Genomic DNA, 13,925 nt, shown 5'->3' with positions numbered 1-13,925 from the left:
CTGACAGTTGCTGCTAATGGGGGTCACAGAAAGCCCAGGAAACAGAGCAGTAATATTGGAAAGCTCTTGGTGAAAATATGTGTATGTGCTTATCCAAGGTCTAGACTAGTATAATCAGATGTGGACAATGGGCTGTAATGTAGTTATGGGAGATGGTTGTCATCATTACTGTTATTTATTGAACCTCTAGTGTGAATCTTTTCGAGTTGGTCACTTGATAGGGCTGTTTGTTTCCTAAGGCTGACACAAGCATTTTTTCCCCTCCTAGCACTGTAGGTATAAATTATACATAATTTTTCTGCTTAATATTAAAATATAAGCATCATTTTGTGCCCCACATTTAGAGACATAATTTATTATAGAATAACCCAATATTTTGAGACTGCTTATTATACTTAAAACTTTAGTCTAATTTATCTTTAATTTTTTGAAAGAATAGTTTTCACCACTATTTCATAAATTACAATGACTAAATACGTATGATTTGTGTATTTAGGAAAATATACATATAGATGGAAAAATTAAACTCTTTGAAAAGCAAAATAATTTATTTACATTTGTCACCTCAGTTTTATATTTTTCATAATGAAAAGAAAATTCATATTTGTGTATGTTAAAATAAATGGGAGCTGTGTAGCCAGGGACTTCTGAAATACTGGATTTAAAAGCGTTTTGTAAATTATGAAGAAAAAAATGTATATGCTTTCTTCTTTGGAAGTAATATTAAATACTTTATATATACCCTAATCCAATTTTATAATATTCTTTTAGATAAGATTGGATAGTAATATTTTGTATTATGCAGTGAAAATGTTTCAGACTTAAATTTCTGATATAGTTATGTTTGACCTGAAAGTTCTAGTTTTGCTTTCATTTACTTAGATAAATTTAATGACTACTTACTTTCAAGCATTGTCACAAGCCATCCATTTATCAAATAACAATTGCCCAACTGATGTTGCTCAGTGGTTGAGCATTGATTGATGAACTAAGATGTCACTGGTTAGATTCCCAGTCAGGGCACATACCTGGGTTTTGGGCTTGATCACCAGTAGGGGGTCTGCAGGAGGCAGCCAATCGGTGCTTCTCTCTCATGTATATCTCTATCTCTCTATCCTTTTCAGTCTTTAAAATCAATAAAAACATATTTAAAAAAAAAGATTCTACCTGAACAGTACATCTTAGTTGCTATGGTGGATTAAAAAAAGGCAAATGAGCAAAATATGTCTTTCCTTAATTAGTTATGGTCTGATAGGGAAAATAGAGAAATATACATAGCAATTGAATAGAATTTCTTTAACACTATATAAACAAGTATAATATATGGTGTGTACACAATAAGCATAGGTAAAGATTGGCATAAAATAAGAGCTTCATATATAGAACTGCAGAATATGCATTAGAGAGAAAGAAGATGGAATTTGATCCTAAGGAAATTAAAATTCTGCCTGTAAAGAAACAACAAAAGAATAGATTGGGAGTGGTTTTGGCACTCGCTTTCTAGCATTCATTTCAAACCTATTTATTGATTGTATTCTTGTACCAGGTACTGCTCTGGGTTCGAATAAGGAGAGGACAAGTAATAAGTTAATGAACACATAAGATGATTCAGATAGTAATTCATGTTTAGAAGAAAACAGCAGGATGACATGAGAGTGAAGAGGGGAAAGCTTATAGAATGTTCACAGAAGATTTGTGAATAGATAATTTATTTGAATGAAGAGAAGTTGCTAACCAGTTTGAGATAGGTCACGTTTTAAGGGGAGGAAATAGCAAGAATAAAGTCCTTGAGTAGGGAATGATGTTGGTATATTATTGAAACAAATAAAAGGCCAGAGTGGCTGGAGCAAAATGAGTATGGGAGAGAGTGAGGCTTCCAGAAATGTCAGAAGTATTGGGGTTTCAGGTCACATGGGGCCTTGTAAGCTGTGGTAAGAAAGTTGAATTTAATCTTATGTGGTATGAACACATTGCAGTCTGAAGCAGAGGAGAGGGATTATATGATTTATGTTTTTTATATTTTTTATTGTGGCATTTAACTTTATTTTTAATTATTTTTAACTGTGGTAAAATATACAACGTAAAATTTACCCCTTGAGCGTTTGTGTGTTTTTTAATCCTCACCCAAGGATATTTTCTCCATTGATTTTTCAGACAGAGTGAAAGGGAGGGAGGGAAGAGAGAAAAACAAAAATGAGGGAGAGAAAAACATTGAAGTGAGAGAGACACATCGATTGATTGCCTCCCACACATGCCCCTCTGGCCGAGGTACTGGACCTTGACTGAGAATCGAACCTGAGACCCTTCTGTCCATGGGCTGACGTTCTAACCACTGAGCAATCTGCCAGGGCCCCCTTAACCTTTTGAATGTATAGAGTTCAGTGGCATTAAATATATTCCCATTGTTTTGTATCATTATCACCATCCATCTCCAGAACTCATTTCATCTTGAAAAACTAAAACTCTGAACCCATTAAATAATTACCCGTTCTTCCCTGCTCCCTCCCAGCCCCTGGCAATCACCATTATACTGTCTGTCCCTATGAATTTGACTATTCCAGTTACTTAATATTAGTAGAATAATGCAGTATTTGCCCTTTGGTATCTGGCTTTTTTTTTACTTAGTGTCACATGTTCAAGTTTCATCTATATTGTAGCACATGTCAGAATTTCCCTATTTTGAAGGCTGAATAATATTCTATTGTAGTATGTATATATCGTATTTTATTTATACATTTATACATCACTGGACATTGGGTTGTTTTCACCTTTTGCTATTGTGAGTAATTATTGTGCTGCTAGTCTCTGCTTTCTGTTCTTTGGCTGCATACCCAGAAGTGGACTTGTTTGATCATATGATCTACATATCATCAATATATGGATTATATTTTAATTTTTTTGGGAACCCCTGACCTGCTTTCCCTAACAGTTGCACAGTTTTACACTCTTACCAATAGTGCATAAGGGTTTCAATTTCTCTGTATTCTTGCCAACACTAATTTTATGTTTTTATGTGTGTGTGTTTTTAAAAATTCTCACCCAAGAATATGTTTTTATTGATTTTATATAGAGAGTAAGGGGGAGAGAGAGAGAAACATTGATCAGTTGCCTCCCGTGTTCGGCCCCACTGGAAATCGAACCTGCAACCTGGGTATGTGCCTTGACTGAGAATTGACCTTGTGTTTATTAGCCATTTGTATATCTTCTTTAAAAAATATCTGTTCAGTACTTTGCTCAGTTTTGAATCAGGATGTTTATTTTGTTGTTGAGTTGTAGGAGATCTTTGTATGTACTGGATATTAACCCCTTATCATGTATATGGTTTGCAAATACTTTCTCCCATTCCATGGAATACCTTTTTATTCTGTTAATTATATACTCTGATGCACAGAAGTTTTATATGTAGTCCAATTTGTCTTTTTTCATTTTTGCCTGTGATCTGGATGTCATATCCAAGAATCATTGCCAAATCAAAGGTTATGAAGCTTTCCTCCTATGTTTATTTAGAGTTTGTTATTGGTATTATATTTAGATCTTTAAATCATTTGAGTTAATTTTTCTACTCAAGGGTTCAACTTCATTCTTTTGCATGTGGATATCCAGTTTTCCCCACTGCATGACTTAATGTTTTTATTATTTTTTTTATTTTGTATTTTTTGTTTGTTTGTTTTTGGGGTTTTTTTTGAACTGTCTTTTCCTGAAATGTTGCAGATCGGTTACAGCAAACAGAACGGCGACCGTCAAGGAAAACTGTCACTCTGGGCTCCTTTTTGACCGCAGCAGCTATGTGGATGACTTAATGTTTTTAAACAAATGAATTGTAATAGAGTCAGTATATGGGGAAGAATGGGTACAGAAAAATCAATGAAGATACTACTGAAATATTTCAGGCAGGAGATGAAGATATCTTAGACTTGTGTGATAATTATGGTGATGGAGATAAGTAGAGAGATAGGTGATATATTTAAGAGTTAAAGCAGTAGAACTTGCCTTCATGAATTGCATTTGGAGGTAAACGAAAGATAAATCAAGGATTAATCATAGGGTTAATGTAAGTGGATTTAATTGCTATTTAAAGAAGTGAGAAAAAGTGAGATTGGTATAGGGGAAGAGATTTTATTGAGAGTAGGTAGATAGGATCAAGCATTCTGTTTGGAAATAATAAATTTCAAATGCCCAGTGGGTATCCAAGTGATAAATTTAGTTGGACATTGGCTATGTGAATTGAAAGTGCAGGGAACCAAAAATAGGGTTAGGTATATAGTAATCAATAGCAATAGGTTAGATTTAATGGTCATGGAATGGATTATATAATTTAGTTTGAGGAAAGGGCACAGAAATGATCTCTGGGATGCCTCAACATTTGGAGGTAATGCAGAAAAGGAGGTAGCAGGAAAGGATCAGTAAAGCAGCTACTAAGTCAGAGGAAAACCAGGGAAGTTCTATTTCATGTTAAAGAAAATAAGAGAAGAGAATGAAATGTTTTAAGAATGTATGGTACTTATCACAGTTAACCTACAATTTGCATGTGGTCCTAACTTCTTATATTAGACTAGAGGCCCGGTGCACGAGATTCGTGCACTGGGGGGCGGGGGGGGGGGTGTCCCCTTAGCCCGGCCTGTACTCTCTCACAGTCCAGGGTTCTTGCAGTCTGGGAACCCTCGCTCCTACCACCTGCATGCAGCAGAGGCGGGAGAAGCTCCCGCCACCGCCGCTGTGCTCGCCAGCTGTGAGCCCGACTTCTGGCTGAGCGGCACACCCTGTGTGGGAGTGCACTGACCATCAGGGGGCATCTCCTGCGTTGAGCGTCTGCCCTCTGATGGTAAGTGTGCATCATAGCAACCAGTCATTCCGCAGTTAAGTCGATTTGCATAGTAGCCTTTTATTATATAGGATTGCAAACTCCCTATGGATAGCATTCTTATATTAGATTGTAAATTCCCTTTGGATAGTTTTGTATATCTTTATATTTCTCACATATAGTAGTCTAAAATTGCTTGGCATAAGCTAGTGTTAAAAAAGCACTGCTGGACCCCCAGCAATGTTCAGGCACTGTTCTATGGTCTGGAGATATAAGCATAAATTATACTAGGTTGGTGCAATCTGGAATGGAAGGCAGATTTGTAAATACATAATTGAAATGGTGTCATACAGAATGATACAACGTAATAACTACCACAGAAAAGGCATATGCCCCTTGGTAGGGGATTAGTTCTGTGGAGGGAAACAGATGTAGGATCTGAAAAGGTTTTATTTAGTTGACTTTTGAGTTTTGCTTTGAAGGATGAATAAGATAGGCAAGATGGAATTAGAAGTGAGGTCATTCCTGGCTGAGAGACTAGTAAGAACAGATGCAAAGAGGTGCAAAAGTACAGTGTGCAATGTTTGAGAAATCAGTCTTAGAGTAAAAAAGGAGCAGCAAATATGAGCCTGTTTTCTAAGCTGTGCAAAATTGTTAACTCTCCATTGTGTAAATGTGTCACAGCTTTTTTACCCACTCATCTACTGATGGACACTGGACTGCTTCCAGATCTTGGCTATTGTAAATAATGCTGCGGTGAACATAGGAGTGTATGTTATTCTTTTGAGTTAGTCTTTTGGGTTTCTTCGGATGTATTCTTCTGTAGATCATTGGAAGGTAGTTAAAAATTTTTAAAAGTATGCAGTGATAATAAGATTTTTCATTTTAGAAAAATGATCCTGTGGAGCATTGGCTGGACTAATAAGACTATTGGAAAGAAGCTTGATTGGAGACTATTGTAGTAATTGAAGACATGATGCTGAGTGCCTGCAGGGTACTGGAAAATATTACAGAAACAGCTTTTAGAGTTATTGCAGAGATAGAATACACAGTACTTAGTTTATTGGATGCCAAAGATGGAAGAGTCAGATATGACTCATTTCTAGCTTCAGTAACTGGAATCATTAGCAATGATTTTAGTAGTCAGAGTTGGGATGGAAAAAATGAATGATCTCTGAATAAGGGACTAGTTTAATAAATTATGGTACATTTCATCCACAGAAATCCTCTGTATAATAACGGTGCACCATTAATTAAAATGAACAGGTTTGCGTAGTATGACTCTTTCATAGTATACATTACCACGAAGGTTGCAGCTTAAAACAACACACATTTATTATCTTATAATGTCTGTGTGTAAGGTGTCTGGGTGCAGCTCAACTGGATCTTCTCTTTAGAGTTCTACAGTCCTCTTTTAAACTCATGGGGTTATTGGCATAATTCAGTTTCTTTCACTTGTAGAGCTGAGGTCCCATTTTCTTGTTGGCTATCACCAGGGTTCGATCTCAGCTCCTAGAGGCTGCCCTAGCTTCTGGTCACATGGTGGCTTACTTTTCAAGGCTGGCAGAAGACTCTTCAGTCTGCTAAGGCAGAGCCTTATAATGGAGCATATCATAGGAGTGACTATCCCATCACCTTTGCTGTGCAAAGTAACTTGTTCCTAGAAGCATGGCCATATTCTGCCCGGGTTAAACTCAATAGGAGGTCACCTTACAGTGTGTTCACCACAGCACTTATATTAGAGTTTAAAGCTGGAAAGGACCTCATCATATTTTCTTTCTTCCCAATTCCACTGTAAGGAAAGCTCATCTCTAGTGCTTAGCCTGGTCTTTATAGTAGCATAGCAGCGGTGACAGATATTCAAAAGACAGAGGGAAATGTGGAGAGAGATGTTATAAGGTTAGAGTAAGTACTCAGAAGACTTTTTCAGTCATATTGTGGATGAAATGATTAAGGCTTGCTTTTTAGGACATGAGCTGTGAAATAGAGAGCATAAATTAAATCTGGAAATATTGCAGATTCACTCATTGATTAGGAGCCTGGAGGAAGATGGTAGAGAAGAGGGAAGAGACTAGAGCAGCGGTTCTCAACCTGTGGGTCGCGACCCCTTTGGCGGTCGAACGACCCTTTCACAGGGGTCGCCTAAGACCATCCTGCATATCAGATATTTACATTATGATTCATAACAGTAGCAACATTACAGTTATGAAGTAGCAATGAAAATAATTTTATGGTTGGGTCACAACATGAGGAACTGTATTTAAAGGACCAGAAGGTTGAGAACCACTGGACTAGAGTAACTTTGAGGTTGCTTGTTTGGCGACTGGGAAAATGGTGTGTCATTGACTAATCAATTAATGTTTGAGTGCTGTGAGGCAATACATTGATGTTAAATTCACGATGCGGGTTTTGGTCTCTAGAGAGAAACTCAGAAGCACAAACAGTATTTCACATTGGCACTCTTAAAAGCCCTTGCCATCTCCATCTGTAGAATCATAGGAAGTTATTCATTAGCAGTTTTTAAACTGCACTAGGGATTGCTTTTATCTGTAATGCCTGAATGTGTACTGTTTATTAGCACTTGAAAGAATACCCTACTTAGCTTACATTAACTTCTGAAGTGGCTAGGAGACAGTTGGGGAAGTTGGGGGCCATTGTAGAATCTCTTAGCACAAAGGGCCACTTTTTAAATATTTTGTTCTGTTAATTTTTTAATAGTTTACTTCTTCTATGTCAGAGAACATATTTTGTATAATTTCCTTTGAAAATCATTACATATTTCTTTGTTATCCCACATTTGCTTTTTTCCTATATCTTCCATATTTACCTGAAAAGGTTTATTTTTTACCTAGTGGATGTAGTGGATGTATGTTTATTTTATATATATATATATATATATATATATATATATGATCAAGTTTGTGATCATATTGTTAAAAATATTCTGTGGCTATATATCTTTTACACCTAGTTATAAGCCATATTCTTAGGAACATAAAATGTAGAATCTCAAAATTCTGAATTTCTATGTCTCTGGTTCATTTATCTTATCATTTGAACTGCTTATCTCTTTATCTCTGATTTTGCTTCTTAAAGCCATTTTCCCCCTTATATTAATAAAGGTACAATAGGTTCCTTTTTTATCCATGGTTTTGCTTTCCATGGTTTCAGTTATCCATGGTCAACCATGGTCCAAAAATTTCAAATGGACAATTCCAGATATACACAATTCATAAGTTTTAAATTTTGTGTCATTCTGAGTAGAGTGATGATTTCTCGCACTGTCCTGCTTCGTCCCACCCTTTGTGAATCATTTCTTTGTCCAGTGCAATGTCAACTAAAGGTTGTCATCACCAATTCAATGCCAACAGGTGTTCCCCATTTGGGCTGCAGTGAAGGGGAGAGACTTTATTCAGTGCCAACAGCTCAATTGTGAAACAGCTAGGCTGTGGAACAGCTCAACTCTGATTTCAGCACAGCTGTGGAACAGAATGGCAGTGAGATACTCAATACTGAGAGAGTTCAATTATGATACAGCATGGCTGTGGAACGGCTTGGGTGAGGCGGCTCCGGTGTCACAGCTGTGCTCTCACAGTACAGTTCCGTTGCAGCTCCAGTGTTACAGCTCCAGCTCAGGTGTTACAGCTCCCGCTCAGGTGTTACAGCCTCCAGCTCAGGTGTAACAGCCTCCTGCTCAGGTGTTACGGATCCAGCTGGGTTATTACAGCTCCAGCCCCGGGTGTTAGGGCTCCAGCTGGGGTGTTAGGGCTCCAGCTTCGGTGTTAGGGCTCCAGCTCTGGTGTTAGAGCTCCAGCTCCAGATAGCTCTGGCCAGGGAAATACAGTCTTTGATGCAAATAAAGTGCACTGCACAGAAACAGGGAGGAGTCTGACTTACATAGAGAGGAGTTCCTGCCCCTTGTCCCTGATTGGCCCATTTCTATGCAGGCAAGGACTCCAAATCCTCAGTTTCATTGATCCAAAAAGCATTGTTATGATCAGAATGGAGTTGCTCTGATTGATTGGTTAAAGGTGCAAAGAAAGATATAGCTATATGGCTCCTCTGATCAGGTAGAGAAAGTCTCAGTCTTATTGGTCCAATTTTGATCCTAGAAGCTCTCTTATGAGGGTTGATGCAGATGGCAGGAGCCCAGTGAAGGAGGATGGGCAGCTCACTTCAGCTTTTCCCTAAAGTGCAGAGAGCACGAGAGGTCCCTGTTTAGCAATGACTACTATACTCTGTTTATAAATTTGAGCCCTGTTAGCTACCAGGAGTCTTTCTTAACAGCTATATTCATTCTCGGTTTGCCAGTGTCCATAGTGTATGCTACCTGCCAGTTTCGTCACTTAGTAACTGTCTCAGTTATCAGATCAGCTGTCCTCATATTGCAGTGCTGTGTTCAATAAACCCTTATTTTACTTCATACTGGCCCCAAAGCACAAGAGTAGTGATGCCAGAAATTCAGATCTGCTAAAGAGAAGTGTAAACATATCTACGTGTGCATAAGAGAAAACATAATATATGTAGGGTTTGGTGCTATCCATACTTTTAGGCATTCACCGGGGATCTTGGTAACTGTCCTCTGTGGATGGGGCGGGGGGGGGGGGGGGGAGCGACTGTACATTAGATGCTTTCTTTTACTTTTTTATTGTTCATCTTTTCTGAAAAATACTTAAAATTTGAAAATTTATATTGAAATTGTGTCACTTATAGATAGCACACACGTTAAAATATCTACTTGAAAGTAATTGTATTATCAGATCCGTTTTTGTTAATATAGTCCTTATATATTTAGGTTAAAACTTACTTTCTTTGTAAACCAAAACTCCCAAAGATGTGTGGAAAAGGAGGCTTGATTCAGGGGAAACAGTTTGTAAACCTGTTGAAATGTAGTCTCTGGTGAGAACCAAAAGTGTGCTCCACTGAGACAAAAGGGAGGCCCTCTTTTATAGAAACAGATCCTGCCCAGATTCCCAATTGTTCTAGTTTTATGCAAATGAGGTTTCCAAATTCCTACACTTCTGATTGTTCCAAATCATACAGTTTGATTGGTTGGCACCCTGTGTTCTGATTGGTTGTTATAGAGCAGTTCTGATTGATTTGTATAGAGGCAAATCTATATAGATAAAAGCCTAAGCGACTGGCCGACTGGCTGACTGGCCGACCGGCTGACTGGCCGACCATCCAGTAGCTATGATGTGTACTGACCACCTGGGGGCAGATGCTCAATGCAGGAGCGGAAACCACAGGCATGGGAACATGGAACAGAATGATGAATCTCAGAGGGAAGGGGGAGGGTGGAAAGAGATTAACCAATAATCTTATATGCATACTAGAGGCCTGGTGCACGGATTCGTGCACCGGTAGGGTCCCTTGGCCTGGCCTGTGCCCTCTTGCAATCTGGGACCCCTCGGGGGGATGTTGGAGAATCGGTTTCGGTCCGATCCCCACAGGCCAGAATGAGGGACCCCACCAGTGCACGAATCCATGCACTGGGCCTCTAGTGAATATATAATTGTGCAGTTTTGATTGGACGGGGGCAGGTCTCAGTCCCTTCTTCAAGAGATAAAACCAGAGCTTCCCTGCAATGGGTGATTTAGATGGCATAAAAAAGCAGGGCATGATGGGGGAAGCCAAGGGCTCAGTCAGGTTCTTCCCAGTGTACAGAGTACATGAGGAGCCCTGCCAGCAAATGGCTGCTGGACTGTTATTATTTATAAAATTTGGGCCCATCTAAGGGGAGTCCATCTCAGCATATAAATTCTTTCTTGGGGTTCATATCAAATTAATTCTTCTTGGAGGCCACACCTTATAATTTGTGCCCTTTATATTTATTCCATGTTTTGCATGTTCTTTTTTTCTTTTTTGTATTCTTCTTTTGAGTTAAATATTTTTGTTATTCAATATTAGCTGATTATTTATACATTATTTTATTTTATTTTTTAAATTTATCTTTATTGTTGAAAGTATTATAGATGCCCCCTTATTCCCCCCCTCCCTCCTGATTACCCCCTCCACCATGCTCCCGCTGCTTCTTCAGGCCTTTATTATTTTATTAAAATTTTTTAAAAAACATATTTTTGATTTCAGAGAGGAAGAGAGAAGGAGAGAGAGATAGAAACATTAATGATGAGAGAGAATCATTGATTGGCTGACTCCTGCATGCCCCACACTGGGGATGAAGCCTACAACCTAGGCATGTGGCCTGACCTGGAATTGAACCGTGATTTTCTGGTTCATAGGTCAATGCTCAACCATTGAGCCACACCAGCAGGGCAGGCTCTCATTATTTTTAGATACTTTAGTAGTTGTCTAGAGATTGCAATGTGAATATTAGAGTGAACATTTTTTTAAAATTCTCATTCGAGAATACTTTTTTTCAAGAGAGAGAAAGAGGGGGGCGGGGGGGGGGGGGAGAGAGAGAGAGAGAGAGAGAGAGAGAGAGAGAGAGAGACATGAGGTAGTCAATCTATTGCCTCCATATGCACCCCAATGCAGGATTGAACTGCATCCTAGGTGTGTGCCCTCACCAGGAATCAAATCTGTAGCCTTTTGGTATACAGGCCTATTCTCCAACCAACTGAGCCCCTTGGCCAGGGTAGAGTTGTGAGCATCTTCTATGAATTTGTTTTCAGCAATTCATGGGCTATAAAAGAACATCAGAACACTGATTCCTTTTATTTCTATAGCCTTGAGTGCTATTCTTATGAATTTTAAGATTATATTTTTTGAATGTTAGGAGTCATTATTATACTAGTAATTATTGTAAACATTCAATATTCTTTCAGAGTTACTTACATGTTTGACTTTTCCATTGCTTTGTTTTTTACTTCCTTGTCTTTCATTAGTAGATATCATTTTTTTTCTGTTTAAAGAACTTCCTTTAAAGTGGGTTGTCTATTGACAAATTTTGTTTTGTTGGTCATTAAATGTCCATGTTTTGCTTTGCCTGAAGAAAAACTTTTCCTTTACTTTCTTAGGTTTTTTGGTTGGTGGCCTCTGAAGCAAACTGACAAAAGACAAATTGGCAAGAGAAAAGATAGATTTTTTAATTCACGTATGTTGGAGGGATTTTCCAAAAATATGGGACTCAAGTCAGAGGTTAAGATTTGAAGGCTTATACCATCTTGATAGGAAAGAGGGGAGGGAGAAGGGCACTTATGTGCAAATAAATGACTTTTAGGAAATATAATGGACCCTTAGGAGAATAGATGGGAAACAGAGTTTAGTGACAGTGTCCCCTTTGGCAATTTCTTATCCAGGTGTTGACTTTTAGTCTCCAGGTAATGGGAGTCAGTCTTCCCTGGTTGTGAAACTTCAGTGGAGAGGATTTATGACAGTTGAATTCTTTTGGGAGATTCTGCTTTTAGGCAGATAAGGGGAGTTCAGAAAAAGACTTCACAGTGGTATGTTCTAGATACCTTCACTTTCATTATTGGAAGATACTTTTTGCGTATACAGTTCTTTGTTAGCTGTTATTTTTGTTTAGCACTTTGAAGAGGTCATACTTATGTGGCTTCCATCAGTCTTATTCTTGTTCTTTTGAAGACAAGAAGTTGTCCTTACCTCTTTCACTTTTCCACTCTCCCCGCCAGCTAAGATATTTTTCATTTGAGGGTTGGGTGTAGTTTTCTGTTACCTTGCTTGGAGTTTGTAGCACTGATCATATGGCTCAGAGTTTTCTGTTTGTTCGTTTTTCCAGTTTTCAAAATAAATTATGTTCTTTTTTTCCCCCCCATTCTCTTCAAATATTGCTCTTTTTAAATTATTTTAAATACTGTCTTTACTCCATATATACTCATGATAGACCTTTTTACCATGTCCTGTATGTCTGTTATGTATTTTGTCAAATTTTCATAATTTTTCTTACCGTGCTACTGTTCAGTTGTCACTGACCCATCTTTGAGATAAGTTGTTCTTCAGTTGAGTTTCATAAGCTGGTAAATCTATTCCTAATTTCATATTTGTTTTGTTCAGTAGTTCTACAGATTTCAGTCTCTCCTGGAATTCTTTTTGGTAGAATCTGTTTTTCTTAACCATAACTACATTTATTTCAGTGTTAAGATATGAAACTTTACTGTCTTGATTTTCTTTGAGTTGGTTTCTATTTGGTTTTTATTCATTTGATGTTGTCTCTTGTTATACCTATTAATTTGTGATTGGATGTTGGAAAGTGTTTTTAAAATTGAAGGGGTAAATGTTAGTCTGCAGATATCTTCCTCTTGAGAGGATTTTCCTTTTGGTTTCTGATTAGCAGTTGACTAGGTGCTGATTCTGTTAATTTAGGACTGGACTGAACTGATTGATTCAAAACTGTAGTTTTAAAAATCTGTGAGAGTTTGTCCTATTTTCAGTTTGATTACTCCTAGCATGTAGCCCTTATGAGGTCTTCTGAAAATCTGGGCTTTTACTGTGGCCTTGTGCATTGGTTTCTGCTCCCCCCCTCCACCCACAGCCCCCCATGAGCTTCTGAAAATTTTTTTAGCTTTTTTGTTTAGCTAGTTAATGTGAATATAAATCACCATAATGTTGTTTAAGGGTTTGCTTTAGTATATTGGAGGTCTGGTCTATTTCTTTTTTTTTGAATTTTTTTGAATTTTTTTTTTAAATTAAATCTTTATTGTTCAGATTATTACATTTGTTCCTCCCCCCCCCCCCCCCCCATAACTCCCCTCCACCCAGTTCCCACCCCACCCTCCGCCCTCACTCCCCACCCACTGTCCTCATCCATAGGTGCACGATTTTTGTCCAGTTTCTTCCCGCATCCCCCACCCCTTTCCCCCCCCAAAATAGTCAGTCCATTCCCTTTCTATGCCCCTGATTCTATTATAATCACCAGTTCATTCTGTTCATCAGATTATTTATTCACTTGATTTTTAGATTCACTTGTTGATAGATGTGTATTTGTTGTTCATAATTTGTATCTTTACCTTTTTCTTCTTCCTCTTCTTAAAGGATACCTTTCAGCATTTCATATAATACTGGTTTGGTGGTGATGAACTCCTTTAGCTTTTTCTTATCTGTGAAGCTCTTTATCTGACCTTCACTTCTGAATGATAGCTTTGCTGGATAAAGTAATCTTGGTTGTAGGTTCTTGGCATTCATTACTTTGAATATTTCTTGC

The 13,925-nt window shown here is 38.0% G+C and overlaps 1 protein-coding gene and 1 non-coding gene across 5 annotated transcripts in view; one reads left to right on the top strand and one right to left on the bottom strand.

Moving 5' to 3' along the window:
* The window catches only part of LRBA (LPS responsive beige-like anchor protein), a 554,804-nt gene that overhangs the window by 201,895 nt on the left and 338,984 nt on the right, over positions 1–13,925 (top strand). The gene's annotated exons all lie outside the window — the stretch shown is intronic.
* On the bottom strand, positions 3,686–3,800 carry LOC139011884 (small nucleolar RNA SNORA16B/SNORA16A family). Its single transcript, XR_011471699.1, has one exon. It is a non-coding gene; the product is annotated as a small nucleolar RNA SNORA16B/SNORA16A family (small nucleolar RNA).

The sequence above is a fragment of the Myotis yumanensis genome, unplaced genomic scaffold, assembly GCF_028538775.1.
Source record: "Myotis yumanensis isolate MYYU_CA2020_CCGP unplaced genomic scaffold, mMyoYum1.0.hap1 SCAF_5, whole genome shotgun sequence".
Taxonomy (NCBI): Eukaryota; Metazoa; Chordata; class Mammalia; order Chiroptera; family Vespertilionidae; genus Myotis; species Myotis yumanensis.
The sequence above is the reverse complement of the archived record's forward strand: the minus strand, read 5'-3'. Positions and strand labels throughout refer to the sequence as shown.